General features: G+C 38.5%; 1 protein-coding gene across 1 annotated transcript in view; it reads left to right on the forward strand.

Moving 5' to 3' along the window:
- LOC150089320 (sodium channel protein para-like) overlaps positions 1-27,794 on the forward strand; it is a 2,114,826-nt gene that overhangs the window by 35,767 nt on the left and 2,051,265 nt on the right. Inside the window, exon 2 of the mRNA XM_090389008.1 lies at positions 6,195-6,289. The gene's annotated coding sequence lies outside the window, so the exon portion shown is untranslated. The remainder of the gene's footprint in view (positions 1-6,194; positions 6,290-27,794) is intronic.

Genomic DNA, 27,794 nt, shown 5'->3' on the forward strand with positions numbered 1-27,794 from the left:
TAATCTTATTTCAGATTTCATATTCCAGTCGTTTCTCATTAAATAACTAAGCCAAGATGACGTCACTCGCGTCACCAATTTCAGAAATAGTAATGCGCATCGCAGACAGACACAGCAGCTCTTTGTTATTCAGCTTCCGTTGCACTGCTCTTACAAAAGGCAGTCCTACTGGAAAATAATTAACGCCACATTTAGAAAGTGCAGTCTATTACAGGTTTAACACACCGGAATAAATTACACGGAGGTTCTGAATCCTCAAAACAAACGTCACAGCAAAATTACAGATCTTTGCCTTTTATAGTTCAAGTGGTACAAAAATTATGAGGATGTACTCGCACACGTCATAAATTTGCACTGCCCCAGAATAAACTGAGATTACACAGTTCATCTCGATTTAGGGACAGTGGTCTTCGAACCAAATTATCAGCCATGCAATCTGGAACTATGGGGATTGTCGTTTGGATTGTGCATCAAGGCATTATGAGGGTCATGAGGCGCAAGTATGTTCTTCCTGAATATTGCGTATATGCGATGGCGCATTTGCCTTTTTGTGAGTAAAACACCCGAGTTTCAGGGAGAAGAATCTCCTTCTAGACCTGCAAAATTTAATTTGTCCACGGGGTAGAGGATATGCTCATAGAAGTTCCTCCTGTCCAGACGGAAATCGAACAGACTCCTTTTCCATACAGTGTGGAAGGAAATTATCGTAGTGCAAGAAGACCCAGAGAAACTGGCAGTAAATTGTAAAAGGACATTTTAGTTTGGCTAAGAAACCTAGTACAACTTTTTATGCAAGAAGTGATGCACGTCTTTGGGAATTTAAACGTTAAATTAAGTGAGAAAAATATGTGGAATTGTTAATAGGAAAGTATTAATACCCCCTGTGCAAGATATTACGATATAAAAATAAGAATGGCAAAGAATATATTTTTGTGTGTTTTCCTTGACGATAATCTTTCTACATATTCTCGAAGATTATATCAGAAAGCATTGTCAGCAAAGTAACATGGTTTTTCGGCCACTTTATGGCCTGAATAGAAGATCTGAGGTGGTGAAACAAATGTCAGATATATATCATATGATGAGATATTTTCAAAGTTAGAAACCCGATTACATCTTATATCACCTGTTATTATCCCTTCCAGCAAGTCAGCACGGCTGAGAAACAGGAAATTACTGATGCAATCGGAATGTTCTGAGAAAAGCCAGAGGTAAAGATCTGAGAATTGCATTCATCATTCCGTAAGTTCCAAAAAGAAAATTCCATTAATTATTCAGAACCTGTTTAAGAAATATCCCTGTCATAATGATGTTAGCCATACATTGCGGCTCGGCAGTCGTTCTCAAAGATTGAAATTAATCTTTGATCTTTTGTGGCTATTATACTGTAGTATACAGAAAACAGAATTTAAATTTTAATCAAACTGTTTATTGTATGATATTAACTATAGCGGGGATTCCAGTACGCCCCTGTTATTCTTTTTTATTTAAATTAAACAGAGATTTCAACGTTATTTTGAATCGAAAAATGCAGTCTAATTTGCGGATCAATACTGGTAGCACAAATCCATGTTAAAAGAGAGAGTCGAAACTATTGAGTGAGATACTGGTACAAACTATTCTGACTGGATCATTCACTTTGATTCTAAGAGCTATTCATTACAAATATTGCGATTATTTCATGGCCCTTAACTTTCTTAGAAACAATATTCCAATATTTTCATCATTCATAATGGCTAGCAGTATCATCATCAACTATAAACCTTTTTCAATATATTTTTGACAAGTTTCTCTCTGAGTTTTCCCACGGAATTGTTTTTCTATGAAAATAACTTCACTAAATAATAGTCATTTAGACATCCAGCCTGCAGTATTTTGCCGTAAACAGACCGGCGAATAAAATGAAATTTTGAGGTCAGGTTAATCAATGCGAAAACGGTCGTTGCTTATTTTTCTTTGGAAAATAAAACTGTTTATCTTTTGTAGTTTTCACATAGCCTAAATGGTAATTGTAATTTCAAGAGGAATGAACAGTTTTTTGTAAAATGATTGTAAACTGGTAAATGATCTCGTAGATCAGTTTGAAGACCACTGATTTAGATGGTAATTCTGAGAATTTTAACTTTGTATTATTGGTAAATTTAGTCTTTGCTGAAGAGGATCGATAATAATTATTGATAAGTGTGTCACCGAGATTTGTGAAGCTTCTGTTGAAGGACGTGAAAATTGGCGGCAAGGAGGATCCATGGTATTTTGACAATTATTTATTGAACGTTTTCTCGATGAAGAGGTCATGGTTCCACTGTATAGCCTTGACTGCCTTGCCCCATACGACCAACATTAATGGCGAGACGCAAGAACAACAACATCGACGCTGAGAGCATTTAAATACCTACTTGCAAGGATGTGCAAACTATGAATATTTGAACATAAGAATTAACAACTTTAATAGTTAAATATTCCTCAATACCTAAATAATTAATCTTATAACAGCTAATGAAATTAAGATAAAAATACGTAAGAATTTTGAAATAACCACCATTTATTGAAATGTTACAACTCAACCTAAACTTAATACAAATGGAAAATCACGTAATGTCCCCTTTCAGTTCCTTTATCATTTCAGTAGTTTTCTTCTCTATTAGATTTCATTCGATTTCAAACTAATAGGTTCTTCAAATCTATTAGTTTGAGATATGAATAAGGTACATTTTGAAGGCCACTGATTTATATTAACCAAACTAAGTTTTGAGATTAGTTAATCTTAGGCAGCGAGAAAAGTATAATTCCAATCTATACATTAGAATGTGTTACTTTAAGCCCTCATTGCACTGGATTACAGTTTTTCATACTTATTTTTAGAATTATTCTAAATGACTTGTCTCGCTAAATGTTTACTGCAAAACCAATAGAGGATTAAACGCTATTTAGTGTTAATAATAGTTTTGAGAGGACAGAATAATAGGGGGTAAAAAAGCAAAATTATAAAAGAGTTACAGTAAGACCAAAGACGATAGTTCCGTCCCCTAGTTCTAAGTTCTAATCGTTTACTTTGTTGATATTGTATTTTTTCGTTTTGCAGCAGCTTTCTATCGAAGGTGACACTTTATTATACAGGATAGCATATGACGGCCACCAATAACTGCGTGTTATAAAAAGACAAATACACTATCCTACCAAAAGGCATGGGATATCGGTCCTCTTATTGCAACTAGGAATTGTACTAGAAAATAAAGATGATCAATGGTTAGGCCGAAATTTGTCAAATGTGTACGCCGAACGACAAGCACATTGGAAGGGCTCGTCGTTCACAGGAGAGAGAATGATAGTCTGATGTCATATGGGAAAATTCTCTGAGCGTGCTGTTTCTACGAATTAAATACTCCAAAAGATGCATTTGGCAACGCTGATGAAATAGAAGTCCAGAGGTGATACTGAGCCCAAGAAAGAAGCAATATTGAAACGATTAGTTACTTCATTTCTCTTATCAGCTTCAAGATAATCTGGGTTTCTATTCCGAAGTAGCACCACACAGTGAGCGAATGACCACAGTTAAACCTTTCCTGTTTAGAGAATATGCAGCGAGTTGCATGCGATGCGTTTTCACATGAGAGCTGCAGACCACAAACTTTGATCTGGAAATCAGCCCTGTGGAGCCGATTTCCAGAGATATCGGTCCTGTGCAGCAAGGGCTTACGCCCCGCGCTCCCCTAGTCATATGAACGTATTTGGGTATACCTGTGGAATCCTTGATACATCAGTGTGTTGTCCAAGTTCTAAAATTTGAAGGAGCTGTCATGAACGCAAGATGTTTCTCATAGTCAGCTTTTCGCATTGCACGGAACCATGAATGTTCCATACTACACTGATGTTCTGGACAATTTCGTGTATCCTAAATTGTGGCAGTTTTATGGAATGGTCCCTGCTGCACTCTCCAACACGCAGTGCCCCTTGACACAAAGCATGGACTGTGAATACAATATCGAGAGGGTTCTCTTCGTTAGTTGATCTTATCATTGCTTTAAATACCACCAGATTTCTACCAGAAATTGATATAAAGTTTTCTATGATGAAGACTATAATTTCTTTGAATAACTCTTATTTTGATCATAATTTGAAGTTCTCCATGACTTTTTTGAAGAACAGTGTAATGAAATTCCATTTTTTGTCATTTGTTCACTCATTTGACATTAAAATGTTCATATTTAAATTCGGTTTTATTAGTGCAATTGGCCTTGGACATTCTGCTGAAGAGGATTACTCTTATCGTTAGGCATTAATAGGAATCAAATTTCTTTGTTTGATTCCTATTAATGCCTAAATTTTTAACTTGAAGGAATCTGAGATTAACCAAACTAAGTTTTGAGATTAGTTAAGCTTAGGCAGATGAGGAAATTTTTGTAAGGAATTAAGAGGTATTTAAAGGTAAAGTTGAAAGAGAAGAGGTCATTAAGAACTGGATTAAAATAAGGAATAGAATTATGGAGATAAGTGAGAAAGTAAAAGTATATAAGAAAGTAATCAGAGCTAAAAACCGTGGATTAGTGTACAAGGATAAGGGCAATGGATGAAATGAAAAATGGGGAAAAGAAATTAATAGAGATATAATAATAGGTTGGGGAGAATAAGAACAGACGAAACAAGAGAGGAATGGCCAAGGGAGCAGTATAGAGAAATAGAGAATATTAAAAAAGATCATATGATTAGTTGTTTGAAAGGGTGGAGTTTTTGAACAATGAATTTAGGGATTACCAAGACAGAATGCTGTTGATGATGGATATGAGAAATTATTGAAAGATAAATATGCTATTTTGAATAAATGTGCTGTAGATATATAGGAATATGAGGATGAAATGGGTCCAATAATTGAAACAGAGGTTGGAGTAGCATTAAAGGAAATTAGCAATTAGGAAATTGGGATACAGCAATGAGAAATAAAGGGATAAGAGAACTAACAAAAATATCTAAAGAGATATATAGTTATGAGAAAGCTAATGGCCAGAGGATTTTATGACTGCTATTATAATTCCAATAGAAAATAAAATGAATGCATTTAGATGTAAGGATTTTAGAACCATTAGTTTGATCTCGCATGCAGGAAAGGAAGGTGAGTGATGTTGAGAATAAAGACTAGACGAAGAAGAATTGAGGATGGAGGAAATGATAGGAAGGGAACAATATGGGTTCCGGAAAGGAAGAGGGATGCGATAGGATTATGAGAATTTTAATTGAAGGAATGCAAAGATTGAATAAGAATATTTTTTTTGTAGATTTGGAAAAATGATTCTATAGGGTAAATTAGACAAATTAGATAACATATGCAGCGAGTTATATTTCGGGTGTGTTTGATTTTTATTTCTTAAATAAATTATTTTTTTTCATTCTGATCAACTTCATTCTTTATTTTATTCGAATTATCTTTAAAACGAACTGAAAAAAATTGAGATGAGAACATTTACCTTTATATTATATTGAGATAATTTGGGATGTTAATAGAATTTCATTCTATGCTGAATTTGCCAAAAGCTTTGAAAAATTCTCCAAATACGAAATCCTTAGAAATTATCGTTCTAATATAGATTTTTAATATACGAGGCCGTTGAAGTTATCGAATATTTAAAGTTGTAAAACTGTTTCATTTCTGAAATCAGTAGCGATAAATATTTGTTTTTTCTTAACTAAAATAATCTTTAGTTATTTTAGAGTTTTTTTTTTTTTTTTTTTTTTTTTTTTTTTTTGTCTCTGTGTTAGACAATAAGAAGCCTTTTAATTCAAAATTAGATGACAGGATATCTAATTGACATCTAGCACGTGAACTAAAGTGGAATGTTAAGTAATGTGGCTTCCTAAGAACTGATGATAACGTAAAACCTAAACGCACTAATTTAAAACTCCATGGTTGGTTTTTCTTTTTCGATTTAAGAATTGTACCTACTTTTCAGATTTTCCTCTTTGATACGAGATTGGTGTGGACCCTCTTGCATGGCATTATCAAATCAAAATCCATTATAGTGGAATGTTAATGATATTCCTCGCAATCAGTGAGAAAACGCACATAACGGCTTTAAAGGGAAAAAAATAAGAAACTCAATACTATATCGAATAACTGTCATTGAATTGAAGTTCATAACAGTATTCAATTACTTTTTTTTAAAATTGTGGGTCGAAACTCATATCAAAATATTTACTTTCAGTGGACTATGATTGACAGAGTGGGTAACCTGCATAGTAGTGAAAAGTTCTGTTCTAGAAGACACGAGCTGGCACAGAATATTTCTTAGGCTTAAAGGTGAGTTGCCTTGCCGACGTGCGATTTTAATATTGCGATGAATGAGTGCTCTTCAGCTTTGTAAGGTTTTTAATATGTACTTTCTAAAATTGTGTTTTAAGAAATTTTTTATTTGAGTTTGTGCATTTCTAAAATTGCATTAAAGGTCCTGGTTTGTTTTTCAAATAATTATTAGCTGAAATGTTTGCGATCTACAGAAATTCAAGTGATCTGTGTTACTCTCGATCGAAATGCACTGTTGGACAACTGTCCTAGAAACCTTGTTTTACTAAACGAACTAAGCCATTTTAAACTTTTTTTTTTTTTTTTTTACTTTTACTGTAATGCAGTTTGGAAATTAGCAAAGGAACTTTTGTGACGTAAACAGATCTTGTTTACTGGTAAGACATTTTCTGCTTAAACGGACATTTCGCTTTATATTTTGCTTACTAAAGTTGTCATAGTAACAGTATTTAAACATATAGATATCGATAAAGGACTAACGCATATTTTAAAAAACACTTTATTGCATTCTGACAACAATTTATGAGTTAAAAATAGGATTTTTCAGAAAGTCAGAGTATTTGTCGTAAGGCAGCAGGAATTACAAAAATGTTATTGCTTTTTTCGTCTCGTTAGCAATTTTAATACTTAAATGACTTCATAGCGATTATCCACTCCTAATGGAGAAAAGGAAAGTATGTATAATTTGCATTAATTGAGGAAAGAGTTTAATTAACTGAACTGCAAATAATTCCATCGTTTACTTATGGTATCTTTTGAAGAGAATTTTTCACAAATTCTAGGCTAATTAGAAGTAAAAAGAATAATCGCTAAGATAATCAAGATAAGAAGTTCAGAAAGGAGAAAATTTGAAAAATTAAAAAATGTTTATAAATACTCCCTTAGAACAACGAAGAGAAATTAATTATAGGATCATGAAAAGAAGCTGTTGGACTTAATTATGTTTATTGAAGTATTTCACTTGCAGAATAGTTTATATTACGACGCTCTTGAATAATAGGTGGGTGGGGGAGAGATTTTATTCATGTGAAAAATTTTTCAATACTTATACATCTAATAGCATTTGCAAACGTTTGCTGAAATTTTTAATAACTGCAGCTTGGATTTCTCCGGTAATACACTCCACAATAGCTGCGATTTCAGCTTTCGGTTCCTCAATGCTGATTACTCTTGTAGGCATTGTCATTCAGCAAGCTTCATAAGAAATAATCATACGAATTCAAATTTAACGAGTACAGTTGCCTGAACTATTCAAACAGCATCCATTAGGATATCGATTTGCAGATGATACTGTCATGTAAACGTTCGCTGAAGAAATCAAAGAACCGCAACTGCGGTATCCGACGCTTCGCCATGTATGTTGCCTCCCAGGCTGTGCAGATTTGGAATATGGTCTTGGAGGAGTTGCAGGCAACGGTTGGCTTTCAGTGTGAAGTCGCAAAAAAACCAACACCTCCAGCAGATGAAACAGTTTACCCTTATGGTGGACTGTTTCATCTGCTGAAACACAAGCTGTCAAGCAAGCTCGGAGGAGCAGAAAGCTCTCATGGATAGCACAGTTGTTACTTTTCTCGCTATCCTTTTCAACATGCGTAAATGGTTTGTGTTCTAATCCTGTTGAGAAATAATTGAGCAGTTATAATATTCGAAATATTGTTTGATTTGATTCTGAAGTATCAAAATAGCCAAATTTAGGAGTATTCAACATTTGAAAAAAAAAAAAAAAGTAAAGTTATTTTAAAGGTTTTCTCATGGTTGAGTTTTATAATTTCTTCTTATAGTTAATTTTGCTTAGTATTTTGTTTAGTTTTTATTTGTAGATTTATATGCTCATTACGTTTTAACATTTTTAACTCATCTGGCCTTTGACTGTATACGGACCATACTTGAAAATTATTTCATTATATCAAATATAATCTTTTATTATTATATCATATTCTGTTAATTAAATTGGGGCTTTGGAATGGTTTACTTTTATTATGGTGCATTGGAGGAAGGAACAAAGTGCCAGAGAAAACCATAAATGGAAATTTTATATATATATATATATTTAGTAATCCAGCTTAAATTCAAACTACTTTTTGTTGGATGGCATTAAAGTCAAATGGGCCACTAAAGTTCTGCACTGAAATTAACTAATTAACGGATTTATCAGTGGTAAATTCTGGACCTCGCCACATTCCGAACGACCCCAAAGATCATGAGCTGCCATCCCAAAAATCTTGTCACTGATGCTCTTCCCCACACTCTTCACGCGCCGTGGCCGATCTGGCTGTATGACAGTTACATCAATGAGATTTGCTGTTTTTAGATATGAACCATAATTTTTCATTTTATATGATAATATTATATTCCACACTTAACTGTCATGTATCAATTCACATATTTAAAATCTCTGTTCATAGTGTGATCGTAGATTTTTTTTCTTTTCAGTCATGTATTTTTCAACGAATTCCATCCAGTACGTTACAATTACTTCTGTATTTAAACTTTTAGAGTTGGTTATATCCATTTAATCTTGTTTCTAATTCCCGTTCAGAGACTTCATTTTTTAACTACACAAGTAATTCAAATGGATATAAATGGTTATAAATAAGCAAAATATACAGGATATCTCAAAAGCCACGTTAGCAAGGGTTTGTAATTACATATTTTTCTTGTTGCAAGAAAAATTTAATTAGAATAAGGAAAACTAATTGGAGTAAAAACTTCCCGTCATATTTTTTTATGCTTAGAAGAGATTTTTTTTTTTTTTTTTTTTTTTTTTTTTATGAGAACCCCAAACACGAGAGGTATTATAACCTATAGTACTTAGTACCGTGCTTGGGTTGGAGGTTGAGAAGACGAAAGAAGATATTTGTTGATATTGGATTTGAACTTCTGTAGATTGTAATTTTCAGGAAATAAGTATGAAGGAAGGTTGTTCCAGAAAACGGCAGTTGAATGAATAAACGAGGAAGATGAAAAGTTGGTTCTGTGGGTTTGAAGTCGGACAGTAAATGGATGTTGGCTGGTGGCGGCACGTGTTCGGACTGTTTTGAAAGAGAGAGCGGGAATTATAGAAGCCAATTCAGAAGAACAGTGCCCATGGAAGTATCTGTAGAAGAGGCATGCAGCAGAAACAGTGCGTCTATGAGAAAGCGAGTGGAGAGACTCTGTTAGAGATGAATCATTAATTAACCTAACTGCCCTCTTCTGAACGGAATCAAGAAGCCTGAGAGAGGTTTTGGGGACACCACCCCAGATGTGGGAACAATATTCCATGGCAGGGCGGATTTGCGATTTATACAGAGTGAGCAGCTGTTTGGGAGAAAAGTAACGCCGAGAGCGAAAGAGAAAACCAAGTTTTTTAGATGCAGAGGAAGCAATATTTGTAATGTGCTTGTGTCAAGAGAGATTAGAAGTCAGGGTAATCCCCAAAAGAGATATATCATTTTGCCTAGAAATCGGAATGTCACCAAAGATAAGCATAGGAGCAGAAGAATCCTTTTTTGCGAGATATAAGACAAGATTGAGTTTTAGAAGGGTTGAAATCAACTAAGTTGTCTTTGCCCCACTGGAGAATTACCTGAAGATCGGCATTTAAGGAATTGGCAGCAGATTTTCGAGAACTTGAAGCTGATTGAGCTGGACAAGGTTTCTCAAAATGGAAAGTTGAATGCAATGTGCTATCATCGGCAAAACTATGGATAGGATTTCCAGTCAATGGAAGAAGGTCATTGATATACAAGAGGAAAAGAGTGGGGGAAAGAACTGAACCTTGGGGTACACCGGCAATAGTGGAGAAGTTAGAAGACAGAGAGCCATCTACCATCACCCTCAGTGAGCGATCAGAGAGAAAACTGGATAACCAATTACTAAAAACAGTTGGCAAACCATAAGATGGAAGCTTGTTTAGAAGACCTTTATGCCAAACACGATCAAAAGCCTTTGAGATGTCAAGAGCAACTACTTGTGTTTCACCGAACCTTTCCATTGAATTAGTCCATAAATGGGTAACATAAGCCAGAATATCACCAGTGGATCGACACTGACGGAATCCATACTGGCGATCGTTGATCAGACGGAAGGTTTCTAGGTAGTTTAAGAGTTGGCGGTTAATTGATTTCTCCATTACTTTAGAAAGAGTAGAAGTAATTGCAATGGGACGATAATTGGATGGGAGGGATTTGTCACCCTTTTTAGGAACTGGCTGGATATGAGCAAATTTCCAAGCAGAAGGAAAAACACCTTTGGAATAAGAAAGTGAAAAAAGGCGGCAAAGAATAGGAGTAAGTTCAGGAGCACAGGTTTTGAGAACAAGTGGAGAAATACCATCAGGACCTGGAGCTTTCTTAGCATCAAGATTCATCAAAATCCTTCTGATATCCTTTTGACGGAAGACCACAGGAGGCATTGAATGGAGCGTGTTAGGAATGGTGGGAGGTGTTTTACCAAGATCATTAATACATGAGCTCAAAGAAAAATGGGATGCTAGCAGGTCAGCTTTATCCTTGGCTGAAGTGACAACAGAACCATCTGGTTTGGACAGAGGTGGGAGCAGAGATGGTCAAAAGTTTCGGCCAATAGCTTTGGCAAGAGACCAGAATGCTCGGCTACCATTAGGGCAAGAAGCAAGTTTTCTACTCTTAGCCTGTTCAAACTCTAGTTTGGACTGATTAATAACTGCTTTACAATTGTTGCGAGCTTTGGTGTAGGCAGAAAATGAAACTGAAGAATTAGAAACAAGCCAATTACGATATGCAACGGTCTTCTCTTGGACGCCCTAGCACATTTATTGGAAAACCAAGGTTTAGATAAAGGACGAGATTTTAAAGTGGAGTGTGGGATAAAGGATTCCATTCCTGCAAGAATAATTTCACTGACACGATCTGAGCAAACGTTGACATCAGAAGTTTTGAAACAGTAATCAGACCAAGGAAAAGAAGAAAAGAAGTCTCGCAGGTCATCCCATTTTGCATTCTAGTAATGCCAAACAATACGAGGTTGGGAATAGCCATGAGATAAAGGTTCCATTGGAGAAGAGGCAATCACCAAGTTGTGATCTGAAGTGCCTAAAGGACCTCTCACTTCAACCTTGTACTTAAAAGGGTTGTTTGTGAGAAAAAGATCAAGCGTATTGTCTGTATGATTAGGATTGTCCGGTATTCTTGTAGGTAAATGAACAATCTGTGCTAGGTCATTAGTAATTGCAAAAGCCTCAGCATCTCGACCAGCTGGGTCGATGTGACTAGAAAACGGAAGCCAGCTGGAGTTGTGAACGTTAAAATCACCAAGGAAAATTACCTCACTGTTAGGAAAGTTGGACTGGAGAAAGTCAAGTTGCAAAGAGAGGAAGTCAAAGAGCTCCAAGTGATTAGTGGAGTTGGGAGAACGGTAGAGACAACAGATGAATTTTACACAATGAGGTAGAGAGATTTTAAGCCAGAGAAGATCAAAGAGAGGAGATTCCAAATTGCCAAGTCTCTGACAGGGAATATCAGAACGGACATATGCACAAGTACCACCTTTGAGGCGAAAGGAATCATACAGCAAATAATTTGGACATCTGAGATGAGCAGTAGTTGAATCAACTGATAACTGAGATTCAGTCAGAAAAAGTACATGGGGTTTGGAAGACTGCAAGTGGAAATGGACATCGTTGAGATTAGAATTGAGACCACGTATATTTGTGAAATGAATTAGGAAGTCCTTGGGAGGTTTAGATCTTTTCGCAGATAAGCTTGCTCTATTATTTTGACAATTCATGGTTTATTCAATAGTAAGAAAAAGTGGGTGGGACATGCTGTATGAAGTAATGAAATTTTTGGATATGCCGTACATGTGGTAAGAATATACCCAGATCCTTGACATAACGTGGCCTCGACAATGCTCCCCGCATACACACTACTCGGACTCCCTCCAGTCACTATCTGGCAGAGTAGAGGTAGCAAGATTATACACTAGCTGATCCGGAAGCTTCCTAGAGAGTTACCAATAGGTTCAGTCCGGTGTACTAACTAGCGGCCGGCCTGCGAACACCGTTTTAGAGCTGTACCCTCGAAATGTAAGGAATATTGGATCTCTCCACGACATTCATCATAACCTCAAAAATCATCAATCATACTGCATGAGGGAAGAGATAGGGAAGGGTTGGCCGGAACTTAGCTCTAGAGACTAAACATGGGTTCCACCACTTCAAGCCTCCAATAAGCAAAGTGGTGGTATTTCACCGGTTGATGAGAGTCATCTACCACCTAGTACTGCCTGGTAACATAGAGGGGCGGCGTTCCTCCATGTGGTGTGGGCGCCACACCTCGACCCCTGCTTACGTTGGTTCACACCTGGGTGGTCACCCACCATGTACTTGTGCATGAAGGTTATACCCAGGATTACTAACAGTCCCACCATCGTGAAGGTGCAAGCAGAGGATTTGGCTGTCATAGACCGTCCGGACTTCGCCGAAATTGGGTCCACTTTGACTTGAGTGTCACCCGAATATCAGTTCCATCAGCGTTTTAGACTCCCAGGTAGCAAGAACAGCTTGTGTGGCATATCTGAGAGAATGTCTGTGACAACCTCAAGGACCAGTGGCATATCTGAGAGAATGTCTGTGACAACCTCAAGGATTAGTATTGGTAACAATGCCAGAAAGCAAACTTATACAGCTTCACCCAAAAAAAAAAGTTCCACATCACTGGCCATCCCCTCTAATAGTTTGTCTAGTTCTTCCTTAAATTTATTCAAACTATTCGCTTCAGCAATACCAGATGAAAATTTGTTTCCAACAGTCAACTTCTCGCTGGCTGAAGGCACATCGATCTCAACCATCCTTCCTCAATTTGAATTTATGCCCACTCGTGCGCAAGAGAAAGGATTCCATTAGCATTGAGCTTACCCAATCCATCCGAAGCCTTAAATACCTCAGTCAGATCTCCTATCAGGTACTTAGTTTCTAGACACTGCAACTTGCAGGCCTGAAGTCTTTCTTGATAAGCATGTCCTTTTGTTCCCCTCACTAATCTCGTTGCTCTTCTCTGCACCCGTTCCAAAAGATCCTCATTATTCCTAAAATGAGGCTTCCAGACCTGTATGCAAGACTTCTTGTATATCATTGACAGAATCTAATGAGTTGTCTTAGTAGTCCGTGTACACTACTCAGAGAACTTTTACTAACTGATACCAGTAAACCCCGATCCTTTTCGTTCTCTATTACTTTGTACTCAAGATAGTGGAGGTATTGTTTGCAGTAGTGTATCCCGGTTACTGTCATTTCCTTTGTATCCTTTGCAAACTTGGACTTCACCTGGCACGCTTTCATCAGTATCATTGCAGAGAAACTATAGGTCCATTCAGATAGATATATCAGTCACACAACCGTAGTGAGATCAGTTTAGGATTCTAAGAGAAGGGGATTTGTCCACGACCTTCTCCTCGTGGTAGACGAGGAAGCCACTAATGAAGAGAATGCAGTAGCTGTGCTTAAACAAGGTTGTAACAATTCCGGAGAACTCCATAAGGAAGTTCTTACAACAATGTAGAAGATTTCACAGCAGTAGCTATGGCATTCTAACGCGCAAAAATTTTCCTCGGTATAAGATTCACCTCATATAAGAGCTTTCAAAAATGTCTAATATGTTGAACAGTCGAGTACGTAACGTCCGACGGTTTATTGAAGAAAATGTTTCCTAATAAGTAGACTGGAAGATGAGGGACGATCGAATGGTTACCATGACCGCCAGACTTGATGCCACTCGATTTCTTCCTCTGGGGACATTCAACATCTGTTACATCTGTTATTTATCAAGAATGTCTAAGATCAATTGCAGGATTACAGCAGGTAATCATATCTGAATATGCAAAGATTATGGGGACACATTGGAGAGTCTGTATCCTTAGAATTAGAAAGTGTTTAGGAGGTGAACAGTAGAATACTTAAATGATTTGTGGTTTAGTACATTAACTTGAAGAAATTAACCTGTACATAAACATTATATGCTAATAAGGTATTCCTCACTTCACTACGCATTTCTTCCAGCGCAAAACCAATGAATATATTTCTGTATAGAAGAATTCTTTTGGCTTGTCTGTCATTTACGCAGAATCGTTGACTTTTCACATAAATGCCGTCGCGACTACAGTTGTGATTGCAGTCTTTGCGCATCATGTCAAAATGGTCTCGGTCAAGTCCCGGCTCAAAAAAAAGAATTTATTTTATTTATTTTTTGACCCCGCATTGTGGCTAAGTTAGTGATCTCGGGCAGAGATGAATGGTTTTCATTTCCTTCGAAAATTCGGGTTTTTAATCTAGCAAAAACGAATGCTTACAATTGATGCAAGCTAAGTTGATTGCGATGATAAACGCATCTCGTGGCCATAGTCGCCTTAGCGAAATTCCAAAATAACGCAACCCAGCTTTAAATATAAACCCTTCGAGTGGCCAGGGAAAGATTGCATGCCGAATATTCTCTGTCTTTTCCAGATGGCTGGCTTTGTCGTGCTGCAGCAGCACACCTCTAGATAAAAAAAATAAATAAATAATACCCCAAACCTTGACATTCATCGTGGAATTGTTATTCAGTTTGTTATGCTAAAAAAGCAATTACAGATCGCATCCCAGTCTTTCGTCATCACTGCTGTAGAACTGCCATTGTCTTAAATCTATGGCATTATAATTTTGTCCTTTTGCCCTCGTTTGGATATGCTTGGATTCGGATCCTGTCGGAGATTGGTGGAATTTTAAAGCCCTCTTCAGTCACGAATAAGGTTTCCCTCCGTGAGTTGTTTAAAGTTTTTCAGTGTACACAACTAGTATGTTGTGTACGTTGAAGTTATATCTACCAAAAGTCTGTGTCAACTGGCCAGTTGACACATCGGGTAGCTATAACTTCATGTAGATATAATCCACGTTATACACCATTACCAACTGGAGCTCATGACTAATATAGTCGATGTCCTAAAACCGCTCAGAAACAAATAAATATGGCCTGCTTAAGTGGCATCAGAGGACGGAGCAGCGCATGTAACTGATTTGCTTTAGACTTCATGGTAGAAATTAAACATTTGTTAGATTTTTTTTTTTTTTTTTAAATAAAAATAAACGGCGTGCGTATATGTCTAACCGGACGCAGTTTGGAGTAAAGAAAAAGCCCAGTGGCTCGCGATTAAGGAGCTCAACTTTTTAAAGAAAACCTAAGGGATGGAACGAATAACCGCCATCTAAACGTCTCATCGCCCAAACAACCATGATTATATAATATCGTTATTATTATAATGATTGTAATATTACAATCTTTGATTACAATATTACAGTCAAAGATATATTATAATCAATTTACATTTGTTACCGGAAGATCGGTTTAATTCAGTTATGGTCTCAATTTTTTATTTGACGATCACTAAAAGAACTATAAAAGCCGCCCTTTTCGTTTAATACTTAGAAGGCTTATAAACCGTAAATGAAACCTAAGGGTCTATCCCATGACCATCTCCCTTTTTAACACATATCGTGTTTTACACACAACTGCAGCATTAAATGCTATAATCTTTTTCAGCAATCCATTCGATATTTTGTGAACCTTATATCATAATGCTGTTGGAAGGAAATGTTTCGTAAAGAAATATTTGCTGTTGGAAGGAAATGATTCTACAAGATACTCTCGTGGTGTAGTCCATAACTGTATTCATCTACAGCTGTTGTTACACTAAATCTTTTCAAGCGAAATATAGCGGATAAGCAAGCTGAACTTTATTAGGTGCCCATCAGAGGGACGTGCTCTTAGAAGGTGAATCTTTCTATTACCTTCGCATATACTTTGTCTCCCTTTAGCATTTAGCCATTTTTAAACATACAGCCCTCCGATTTCACATGGCACGTGCTTCGCTGGTGACAACGCTTTCGCCCGTTACCGTCTGATGCGAGCTCCACGATGACATATCAAACAAATTTGCATGCATATCTGAAGGTACTTTCAACAAGCCTTGCTGTGTGCACAATCACACACGGGACGTCCTTGGACCACTTTTTGCCTGGGTACGCAGGACAGAAAGTTGATTAGTGAATTCTTCTGAATAGTGATGGTATACCACCACTTTGCAGAAGAATCTGGTTTGGTAACAATACTTCGAGATGTTTGATCATAATAAACTGGAGAGTTGGCAGAGCCCTTCATTGTCGTACCATGAAAACATTTCTGCATCATAATACTGCTACCACAGCATGGACAGAAGTGGTGGTGTCTTCTCTCTCGATCCATTGCTTTATATAACTTGCTATAGAATTATCCAGTGATATATGGCGTGAACGGAATTCATCACACATTACCCTTTTACATAGTATCCTTGTACTGTAGACCGAGGCGTGAGATTTCCTCTGCAACTCAATATCTTCAAGCACTATTGGACACTACAAGCGCACCAAAGAATACTCATCGGAGCTGATGTTAATTGCCCATCTCCGACCTGGCATAGCATTTCACCAGATCGCCCTGGAACAAGATATGGACAAATCCTCAGTTTTTAGCAAACGCATCCCTGGCTCCAGTAATTAACCGAATTGGCCACCAATCTTCAGCAACACTCTGTGCGAAGCGACTATCGACGTCACCCTGGCCACTATAACATAGCCGGGTACATCTCTGACTGGACTGTGCAGAACTCCTGGACGACGTCCAACCACAGAGTGATCACCTTTCAAATCCTTAGAACCATAACCAGAACTCCAATAATCAGACGGGTCCTGAGTCGGTTTGCTGTCAAAAGCGCAAATTTGGAGCTCTTCGCTGATCATCTATCCACTGCAGCCAATGAATTTCTCCGGAAGGACCTCCAGTGCTCTTAACCGGGAAAACACAAAAATTATCACAGCAGCCGCAGAAGCTGCAATGAAAAGAAAATCCGACAGGACAGCAGGGGCAGTACCGTGGTGGACACCAGAAATCCAACTGCTAAGAAGAGAGGCGAATGCCCACCAGAGGCAGTTTCTGCGAGCCCGTCGCAGCTTGCGTGAGGCTGAGGCTTCCCCTCTGAGGGACCGATACAGGGAAGCCAGAAACCGATACACCAACCTGATCAGAAAAAGTAAAAGGAAGGCTTGGGAACACCTTGTCTCCACAACAGGTAATGAAGACCCAGGAGGAGTGGTGTAAAGAGGTGAGGTTATCGCCACAACGCAAACTCCGCAGGGTACATTGTCAACTACGTGGGAAGAATCAATAAATAATATCCTGAACGCAATCTTTCCAGAACCACTCTCACCCATCACACTTCTGCAGCACCAGATCCCCCAAGCTAATGAAAACTATACCACCGAACAGCCAGAAGATCCATTCACAGAAAAAGGACTCTGTGCGGCAGCGACTCAGATCAAAAACAAAGTGCCAAGGTCTCGACCTCCTGGAGCCAGAAATCGTCAGAAAGACAGTAGAAACTGTACCAAAACTACTACTAACCATACACAACAGATGCATCATCATCACAGGCATTTTTCCTGAAGACTGAAAAACTGCGAACATTCAACTGATATTGAAAAACCCCAGACAGACCAGATTCATAACGGCCAGTTGCCCTGCTAACAGTTGCGAGCAAACTCCTTGAAAGGATGCTGTCCAGAAGAATACAGTCCCACTACGACGCGACCGGACTTGCAAGTCCGAACCAGTTTGGGTTCAAGCCAGGAGTCTCCACCACCGACGCACTGAAACGTCTCCAACATGCTGCTGCGGCATGCGGTAAGTATTTTCTGGTCATTTCGATTGACTTTGCGGGGGCATTTGTCACCATTTGGCGGCCAAGCGTCCACCCAAGACTGAGGCAGGCCTCTTTACCAAGGAACCTCTATGACATAATGAAATTGTACCTTTCATTACGGGAAATAGCCGTAAACATACCACATAGAAGCCTAACTAGACCGGTCCGCAAGGGCTGCCCCCAGGGTTCGGTCCTGCGGAATATAGTTCTCGGCGAGGAACTCGCCAAGAACTATATTCCGCAGGACCGAACTTGGGTGATGCCCATTCCCAGGCCTTTGCGGACGATCTCGTTCTTATGATAAACGCAGACTCAAGAACCCAATTGGAGACCATTGCAAGCCAGGCAATGACAAAATTACATGAATGGGCCTCGACCCACTTCTTACAAATCTCCTCCACAAAGACTTCCACCATCCTCGTGAAAGGAAGACTGGATCCTCGACGGCCGCCACAAATAAAGATTGGATTTAAAACTATCAAGCTCACCACGGAACTTAAATATCTAGGCATTGTCCTGGACACCAACTTGATTTTCCAACCTCACTTGAAACATATAAGGAGTAAAATAAGAAACTATGGGGCCTTAGTTGCAAGGGTCACCAGGAGGGACTCAGGACTTCAAAAACGCACCCTCTCACTATATTACCAATACAAACAAAGTACACAACGCGGAGATGGGGAACCCCTGGGGCCGTCAGACAACTTACACTTTACTTTTATTACTAATGCGGAGTTGGGGGGAACCCTCGGAGCCGCATTACAATCAACACTGTTCCCACCGTCATCGTTCACAACACCTCTGCATCCAGCATGCAGTGGTGGTGTGTGGATTGTGCTGTATAGGTGTATCGATTTTGTCATAGGAAAGAGGCCCTCTGTTCTGATTGTGGCGTATCATCTTCTAGCCAGATTATGTGCTTGTCAATGCTGGTTTTTTCCAATAGAAGGATATTATTATAAACCCGGAATACCGAGTTCATTCATTCTTGTCACATTCACTGTCGCTCTTAGCCATGTCTCTTGATCATATGTACCAAAGTCGAACATTATTGACAGTGCCGAAGCTATCTGCTTTAATCATATATAAGCTGATTTCCATAAATTGCTAAGTAACGGCCCATTCCATTTAAATTAGACAGGAGGCAGTTGCATATTGGGACTTAATACTTTAGTAGGGTATTGTTCAAATTAGAGCACAGTCAGTCAGTTAAATAAAGAACGACAGGGCAGTTAAATGATTCTTCATGAATCACATATGCACATAGAAATTATGCGATTAATTAGGGGCATGAATTCTGTCTTTATTTTGAATTCGGCATGGACATCAAACTGAAATTTTTGTTTTTGGATATTTTTGTGTAGGTAGTGGGAGAGTTAAGAAAGAACGCTGGTTATAAAGGAGTTAATTCCATAACATCATTATTTACATGCAATAATAATCGAAACAAGCTTTTTAACGATCTGCAATTTTTATTTTTTGCTGCTTGAAGAAAGAGTTAAAATATGGAATTATATGGATTACAAACCTGAATTGGTATGAAAATACTAGTTTTATAATTCTTTAGATTACAAAATGTATTTTTTACATACATAATTTCAGTGTCATAGATAGTGATGTGCAATATCTTTATTAAGCTATCTTTCTATCTGTTCATCACTCACTCTCCTTTTGTAGCTTTCCATGCATGCTACAGCCACTAGCGTTCAGTCGCTGCACAGCTCTACTAGGTGCGTCTATTGATCAATACCCAGAATGCTTTGAAGTTTGGACAGGGTCCAACTTTGTACGTTAGCATTTATATAGGGTACCAGAACATCTATCTGTGCTCAACAACTGATCAAGAGAAATAAAAATGTTTTTGGAGAAAACAGCTTCAATCTGTGTATAATGAGAAGTCTTTGGCCGTTTATTGCAATAAAAGCGAACCCAGGGTACTCCTATATGATACAAAAGGGCAGTGAAATGACTTCATTATGGTTCCATATAGGCATTTTTGATTCGACTCTTTATTTCCGAAATGGTATAATTTTCTTTTGAATTGGGTGATTAAACTAACCTATTTCGCTCTTCTGATTGCGGTAGGTACCACTACCAGGAGTGTAGTGTTCTTGGAGTTGAAAGAGGAAGGAGAGATGGCATTCTGTCAATTACTCTAATATCCGAATATTCAGCAAGAGGTTTCCAACTCATTAAGTAGCAATAATGTTTAGTCTCAGTTTAATCTAATCACCACAATGACGTCATTAAATTCCAAGTGGATTTTTGCAGTGAAAGAGATCTGAGCTGCACAGTCACTCATTGCCACTGTAATGATGCTAGCAGTCACGAATTTTTGATGTTTCCTTCTTGCTGTAAATGTAGGTTAAGGCTGTTTATAAATTGCCTGCTTATTAATCAAGTACCATTTGAATGGAGTGTTAATTTTCAACGGTATCGTCCACTAACTTCAAAAACCAAGCAAGCTAACCCAGAACTTGACAATTCCAGCCGCTAAGTCAGTGGCGCCTAGAAATATTACCCTGGCGCCTGGATTACCCTGGCGCCTAGTTTTTATGATAATATTTTATTTTTGTTAAAATAAGTTAAAACACATGACAGAAGAAACGCCGGCATGAGACCAGCATTCATGTTGCTGGTACAGACAGGTAATGAAATGGAATTCTTGAGCTATGCAGTGGTTTAGGAAACAGAAAAATGTATTACATAATATTCCTCGAGGCAGAAAAGTCTATTAAAACATTTTTGTTTTTAATATGCTTTTTTTACACCGTGGCAGAGTTAGTCTCACGGGTAGCATAGTGGATATAATCATCGTCCTCTCTACATTGGATGGGTTCGAATCCCGTCAGTGATGCCAGGAATTTTTATTGAACTTTCACAACGTAGCTTATTTAGTAGATTTCATGCAAAGGGGTGCATGATATTCCTCCGAAAACTTTGGTTTCCGTCCAGTAAACAGGCAAATCCACCACAGATAATACGTGCAATTGAGAGATACAATATAGTTACTCCTCGCAGTCTTAGTTGAGTTGGCGCTTAACCCACAAACTCACACGTAAGGTGACGTTTGCAGACAGTGAAGTGCTGGATGATCAAAATAGGAAGGGAACATGGAAGTTCTGGAGGGCGACCAAGGTATGCAGATGTTGCTGCATGTTACATCAGTAGCACATCGCCAACGAAAGGATTGTTGTTGATGGCCTAATCCCGAGAAGGATATCGTGCGAAAAAACAGATTTTGTTGAAGACAGAGCCTTCCTTTGTGATGGAAAATATCAGATGATAAATAATACTCTGTGATGGTACGATTATATTCATTTAATTATCTTTTGAAAACCAAAACATAAGCCACTTCATTTTCACCATACTGCAATACAGAAGCTAACTTTTCTCCAGTATTCGTGAATGAAAATGATTGCAAATTGTTCATTTGCAAAATATTTTTAATATAGTATACTGAATTCAATAACAAACCCTTTAGGTAACATTTGGGGTTTGCTGTTCTGGTAATCAATACGGCGTGCGAAGAGGATGCGAGAAGTCTCTTTTCAGATTTTATTCCCCCTCTGTGTTCTTCTCAGAGCCAACCTGAAGTACTTTCAAGGAGGCGAAAGTCCAATACGCTTTCTTCATTATTACTTTGCATTTATTTATTTATCTACTCGTATGTATTTCACATCAGTGTACACAGTTTTTTTTTTAATATAATGCCACCTGATGGTAGGTCCTTTAAACTTTATCACCCATCTGGTTTATGATCTCAGCGGAATGCAAAATGAGTAGACACTGAGAATTCGATGATTATCACCATTGTTCTTCATGTCATGTGCGATGTGATTTATAGTAGTGATATAAATTTTAAAAATAATAGACGGATTTTTTTTTATAAGTGTTACTATTTAAATATTTATTCTATCATATGATATTTATTTTCGTACATTTCTATGCGCTCAGGCCTGCGTGCAGGCCTGAAAACTCGGATAAAAAACTTTGCTGGGTGCATTGAAATATTTAAAAGAAATTAGCAGACTTAATGCAACAGAGTAAAGAGTTGTTGTTGTTTGGTTTTTAGGAGCATTAGCAACTAAGCCATATTGCTCCGGGGATATGCGGTGGTCATTGCCTGACCTTTCCGCATCCTCCGTATTTGGTGGTCACGGGCTCGAACCCCAGTCTAATCAAAAAGCGTGTGCTACGCACTGCTGCTCCTGGTACGGAGGCGCCAGAGTAAAGAGTAATTACGCCTTCATTATTGATGGTTGAGATTGTAGTCCCACCTCTGTCCAAACCAGATGGTTCTGTTGTCACTTCGTCCAAGGATAAAGCTGACCGGCTAGCATCCCATTTTTCTTCCAACTCATGTATTAATGATCTTGGTAAAACACCTCCCACCATTCAAAACACGCTCCGTTCAATGCCTCCTGTGGTCTTCCGTCAAAAGGATGTCAGAAGGATTTTGACGAAACTTGATGCTAAGAAAGCTCCAGGTCCCAATAGTATTTCTCCAATTGTTCTTAAAACCTGTGCTCCTGAACTCACTCCTGTTCTTTGCCGCCTTTTTCCACTTTCTTATTCCGAAGATGTTTTTACTTCTGCTTGGAAATTTGCTCATATCCGCCCAGTTCCTAAAAAGGGTGACATATCCCTCCCATCCAATTATCGTCCCATTGCAATTACTTCTACTCTTTCTAAAGTAATGGAGAAATCAATTAACCGCCGACTCTTAAACTACGTAGAAACCTTCCGTCTGATCAACGATAGCCAGTATGGATTCCGATCCACTGGTGATATTCTGGCTTATGGATTATGGATTAATTCAATGGATTAATTTATGGATTAATTCAATGGAAAAGTTCGGTGAAACACAAGTGCTCTTAACTTCTCAAAAAGGCTTTCGATCGTGTTTGGCATAAAGGTCTTCTAAATAAGCTTCCATCTTATGGTTTGCCAACTTTTTTTTTTTTTTTTTTTTTTTTGTAATTGGTTATCCAGTTTCCTCACTGAGCGTGATGGTAGATGGCTCTCTGTCTTCTAACTTCTCCACTAATGCCGGTGTCCTCCAAGGTTCAGTTCTTTCCCCCACTCTTTTCCTCTTGTAATATCAGTGACCTTCTTCCATTGACTGGAAATCCTATCCATAGTTTTGCCGATGATAGCACATTGCATTCCGCTTTCCATTTTGAGAAACCTTAATGGTTTTTCGTTAAGTTGAAGCTCAGTCAGCTTCAACTTAACGAAAATATGCTCTGCTACCAATTCCTTAAATGCCGCTCTCCAGGTAATTTTACAGTGGGGCAAAGACAACTTATTTGATTTCAATGCTTCTAAAACTCAGTCTTGTCTTCTATCTCGCAAAAAGGATTCTTCTGCTCCTATGCTTATCTTTGGTGACACTCCGATTTCTAGGCAAAGACAATTTGCCTAGAAATCGGAGTAATCCCCAAAAGATATCTTTTGGGGATTACCCTGACTTCTAATCTCTCTTGGCACAAGCACATTACAAATATTGCTTCCTCTGCATTTAGAAAACTTGGTTTTCTCTTTCGCGTTACTTTTCTTCCAAACAGCTGTTCACTTTGTAAGAATCGCAAATCCACCCTACCATGGAATATTGTTCCCACATCTGGGGTGGTGTCCCCAAAACCTCTCTCAGGCTTCTTGATTCCGTTCAGAAGAGGGCAGTTAGGTTAATTAATGATTCATCTCTAACAGAGTCTCTCCACTCGCTGTCTCATAGACGCACTGTTTCTGCTGCATGCCCCTTCTACAGATACTTCCGTGGGCACTGTTCTTCTGAATGGGCTTCTATAATTCCCGCTCGCTCTTCTCTTTCAAAACAGTCCGAACACGTGCCGCCACCAGCCAACATCCTTTTACTGTCCAACACAAAACCAACTTTTCATCTTCCTCGTTTATTCATTCAAGTGCCGTTTTCTGGAACAACCTTCCTTCGTACGTATTTCTTGAAAATTACAGTCTACAGAAGTTCAAGTCTAATGTCAACAAATATCTTCTTTCGTCTTCTCAACCTCCAACCCAAGCACGGTACTAGGTACTACAGGTTCCAATACCTCTCTTGTTTGGGGTTTACATAACATAAAAAAAAAATTTGATTTTTACCTGAAAGGGAGCTGAAGGATAGCTGCTAGATGGTGAGTACTAAAAAGAGACAATGAGAAATACGATATTTTCTTTGATGGAAATAGGTTATTCTGAAAGGAATTTATTCTAGATTAGGTGGAAAATCGAAAATGAAGATTATGATATTAAAACAAAATTTTAAAGTAGGAACCTCGTTTTATGCCCAAATAATGGTGATGCGTCCCTTTGGTTCTTTGTGAAGGTCATAGTTACGAAATTTTCGTATTCCCACCTTTCTTCTTCCAGACGTTTTCATTCTAGGATTATGAAAAGACAAAACTGATCTACTAGCCTACTCTCGAAGTTTCCTCCTATGGCGCGCCCCCTGAATTCCTCCTTGGACTATTTGCCAAAAAGCAATCCGTCCAATCTTAAATTCTTGGAATAAAAATATACTAGAAAGTACTTTGGTTTGTTTCGACAGCATTTCTCGAATTGCTATAAAATTCATAGTTAACTGATATTTTTATAGCATTTTAACTCTCCATCTTCTCTCTAGCTCGGTATCTATTTCCTCCTTTCTGTTCTCCTCTCGTTTCTTTTTGATGCTTTGAAATTGGCTCATATCCAGCCTGTTGCAAAGAAACAGTCAAATATCTGTCATTGAATTGCCCTCTTATTTTCAATATTTCACCAATTTTTAAGTCTCAAAACTTTTTTACTACTAAAAAGAAAATTTACTTACTAATTAATATTCCCCAAAATGAAGAAGCTACTGGATGCTATCAGAAAGCTTTTTCTTTCTTTTATTTGTTGTTTGTAGGCGATCCCAGTCAACCTATGGCGACTCCGCCTTGTTATGTGCTGGTGTCTTACTGATAAAGGCCAGTCAATAGTAGTATACCTGCCCCATTGCATAACGTTAGGTAATATTGTTATGTTGAGTGAGTGGTCATTTAGTCCAGGAGGCCGGAGTTTACAGCTGAACTATTCGAGCTTTGAGGTCAATTACATTCTTCCCTGAAAAGCTTATTAGCGTCATCAGGATCTACCATACTGCCTCCAACAGGCCAGCAAGTCAATGACAGCGATCAGATGCATGTCTTCATCTTGGTAGGCGGAACTATGGACTACCACTTATTCCAGGCACCATGGCAAACACCATAATCTGCCAAAAGTATTTAACTTATTTGGTCCCAACTTGGTAAATCCTCGTGAATCACAAACAGCTTTGGTGACTTATTAGTTAACTTATTTAATCTTGGATCATAGGCAGCACCATAAACTTCCTTCAGTTAAGAATTATCGCTACATGAATTGCCATTTTGATACTGCTCACAGGCAGTATCCTGAACTGCATTTGTCACATCATTGTTTGCAATATGATTACACCAGGAATTGCCGTCACGTTTTGTACACAGGTTAGCTTTAAGACTCACAGGCAGCACCATTAATCTTCTAACGACCTTTAGAAGAATTCATGTTACTTCGCAGGTTAGATCACAGGCAGCGCCATGAACTACCACCAGGATAATGCCATTCAGTCGCGGTGAGTAACAGGCTGTACCATGAACAGCAGGTCTTAATATTTCAAATACCTTTCATTATGTTTGGCATAAAGGTCTTTTAAGTAAGCTTTTATCAAGTCTCTCTTTAGCGTTCTCAATTTGTGTTCGGTTTCTTATGTCCTCTTACTACGTATGATGGTAAATTGTTCTTTATCAAACCTATCGCCCTCGTGGGTAGCACGAGGGCGATAGGTTTGGTAAAAGACCCGAGTTCGAATCCCGTCGATGACGGAAGGAATTTTTATGGATCTTTTTCACAACGTGGATGAGTTAGTCGGTCTCAGGCGAGGGTAGCATGATTTTTCTCCCGGAAACTCGGATTTTTCGTCCAGAAAACGAAAAATTGACCTTAGAACACACGCAATTTATAGGCAATATACACAGAACAACATGGCCTAGTCGCCGATGCTCCTAAAAAAACCCCAACATCAAAACTATGTTAATATCGAAATACTTCAGAGTTATGTTATTGTATTTTTACCTACAATTTCCCTTATGTAGAAGCCTGACTTTTTTTTACTGTCTTCTAATTAAATCGACAGGTTTCCTATTGATAACCATAGTATACTTCTCATATGAAAAGCTTTTCATTAGACAAACAACCAAATCGAAATGTGTAATAACGGCCATAAGATCCATAAATTACAGTTTATAGGCTTCTCTCCAATCGGTATGAATGATATAGTCTCAATAAAACTGCTTTTGTGATTAACATGGTGGTTAACTTCTACACTTCAGCAACATGTGCAAAAAGAATTTATTGACGGAGGAACTTTAATGGCCATTTTTTGCATTGTGGCCAACTTATTCGGTTTCAAGCGAAAGTCAGATTTTTTTTTTTTTATTCCCTTCAAGATAATCAGACTTCTTTTTGTGAATGAATGTGCGTTAACAGCTGGAGCAACCTACCTAAGAGGCGTCAGTATATTATAATATTAAAATAAAGATAATTGTTTGTAAATTACGTGTTCTGCGGTCGAGTTGTCTTCTGATTGCTGGACGAAACACCCGAGTTAACGCGAGAAAAAAAAAAAAAAACCTATTTAAACTTTCGCCTGAGATTGACTATACTCATTCACGCTGTGAAAAAAGCTAATAACAATTTCTAGCATCATTGACAGGATTCGAAATTTTGACCTTTTCCATCCAGTGTTTGTAGAACGGTGGTTATATCCACTATGCTACCCGCAGAGTTTCTTGGAAACAGGCAACGTACAATATCAGACAAGCAGTGTGCAGACAGTATGTATATTCTAGGTCTGGTGATCGTGGCGGACACTGCAGTCGTTGGATATCTTCAATTTCAAGATATTTTTTCACCACTTAGCTCTATATGCAGTGGCGTTGTCGTGTATAAAAAGAAAATCTGGGCCAACCACCCCTAAAAAGTCGGACATAGGGGTTCGAGGACCTGTTCTCGGTAACTCTGCACAGTTACGGTAACCCTATTAAAAGCACGAAGAGAAGTGCGGCCGTTGATCATTATTCCGCCCCATACGAGTAGACCGCCTCCGCCGTAATTTTCCCTTTCTCTGATGTAGTAGGGATAGTACCGCATTCCTCGTTGTCTCCAGATGAAATAACGTCTGGAATCTGTTTGCAGGCTAAAACTGGACTCATCAATAAACAGAACTACACCCTATTTTTCAGGGTTCCAAGTCCCATATTCATGGCACCGGTTTCGACGAGCTCTGCAGTGGATTGGGATTAATGGGAAAGAAACCACTGGCTTCCTTGCGCAGAGTCCACCTGAACTGAGCCTTCTTAACACGGACCGGTTGGAAATGTTTTCACCTGTGGCCTCAGCAACTCCAAGAGACAGTTGATGAGAGGATATCGTAGGGTTCTGTCTTGCTGTTAGAGCCATATAGGGGTCTGTTCTGTTTTACGTACCCCTCAGGCAACCTTGGCCAGCTCTTCTTGTAATGGTTTCTATCTCCATAGTGCCGCGACAACAGTGCGTGGCACTTTGAGCCAACGTGCCACCCTACCTGCGCCTGGTCGGCTAAACACGGCCCGCCATTTCAAAGAATCATCTAAACGACGATGATTTGCCATCGTGATTACTGGAGATGCGGCTGTTCCACTAAGCAAGCCAAAAAACGCGAATGAAGTGATGTGTT

Source organism: Mastigoproctus giganteus, chromosome 2 (genome assembly GCF_048544385.1).
Source record: "Mastigoproctus giganteus isolate SK-2022 chromosome 2, ASM4854438v1, whole genome shotgun sequence".
Classification (NCBI taxonomy): Eukaryota; Metazoa; Arthropoda; class Arachnida; order Uropygi; family Thelyphonidae; genus Mastigoproctus; species Mastigoproctus giganteus.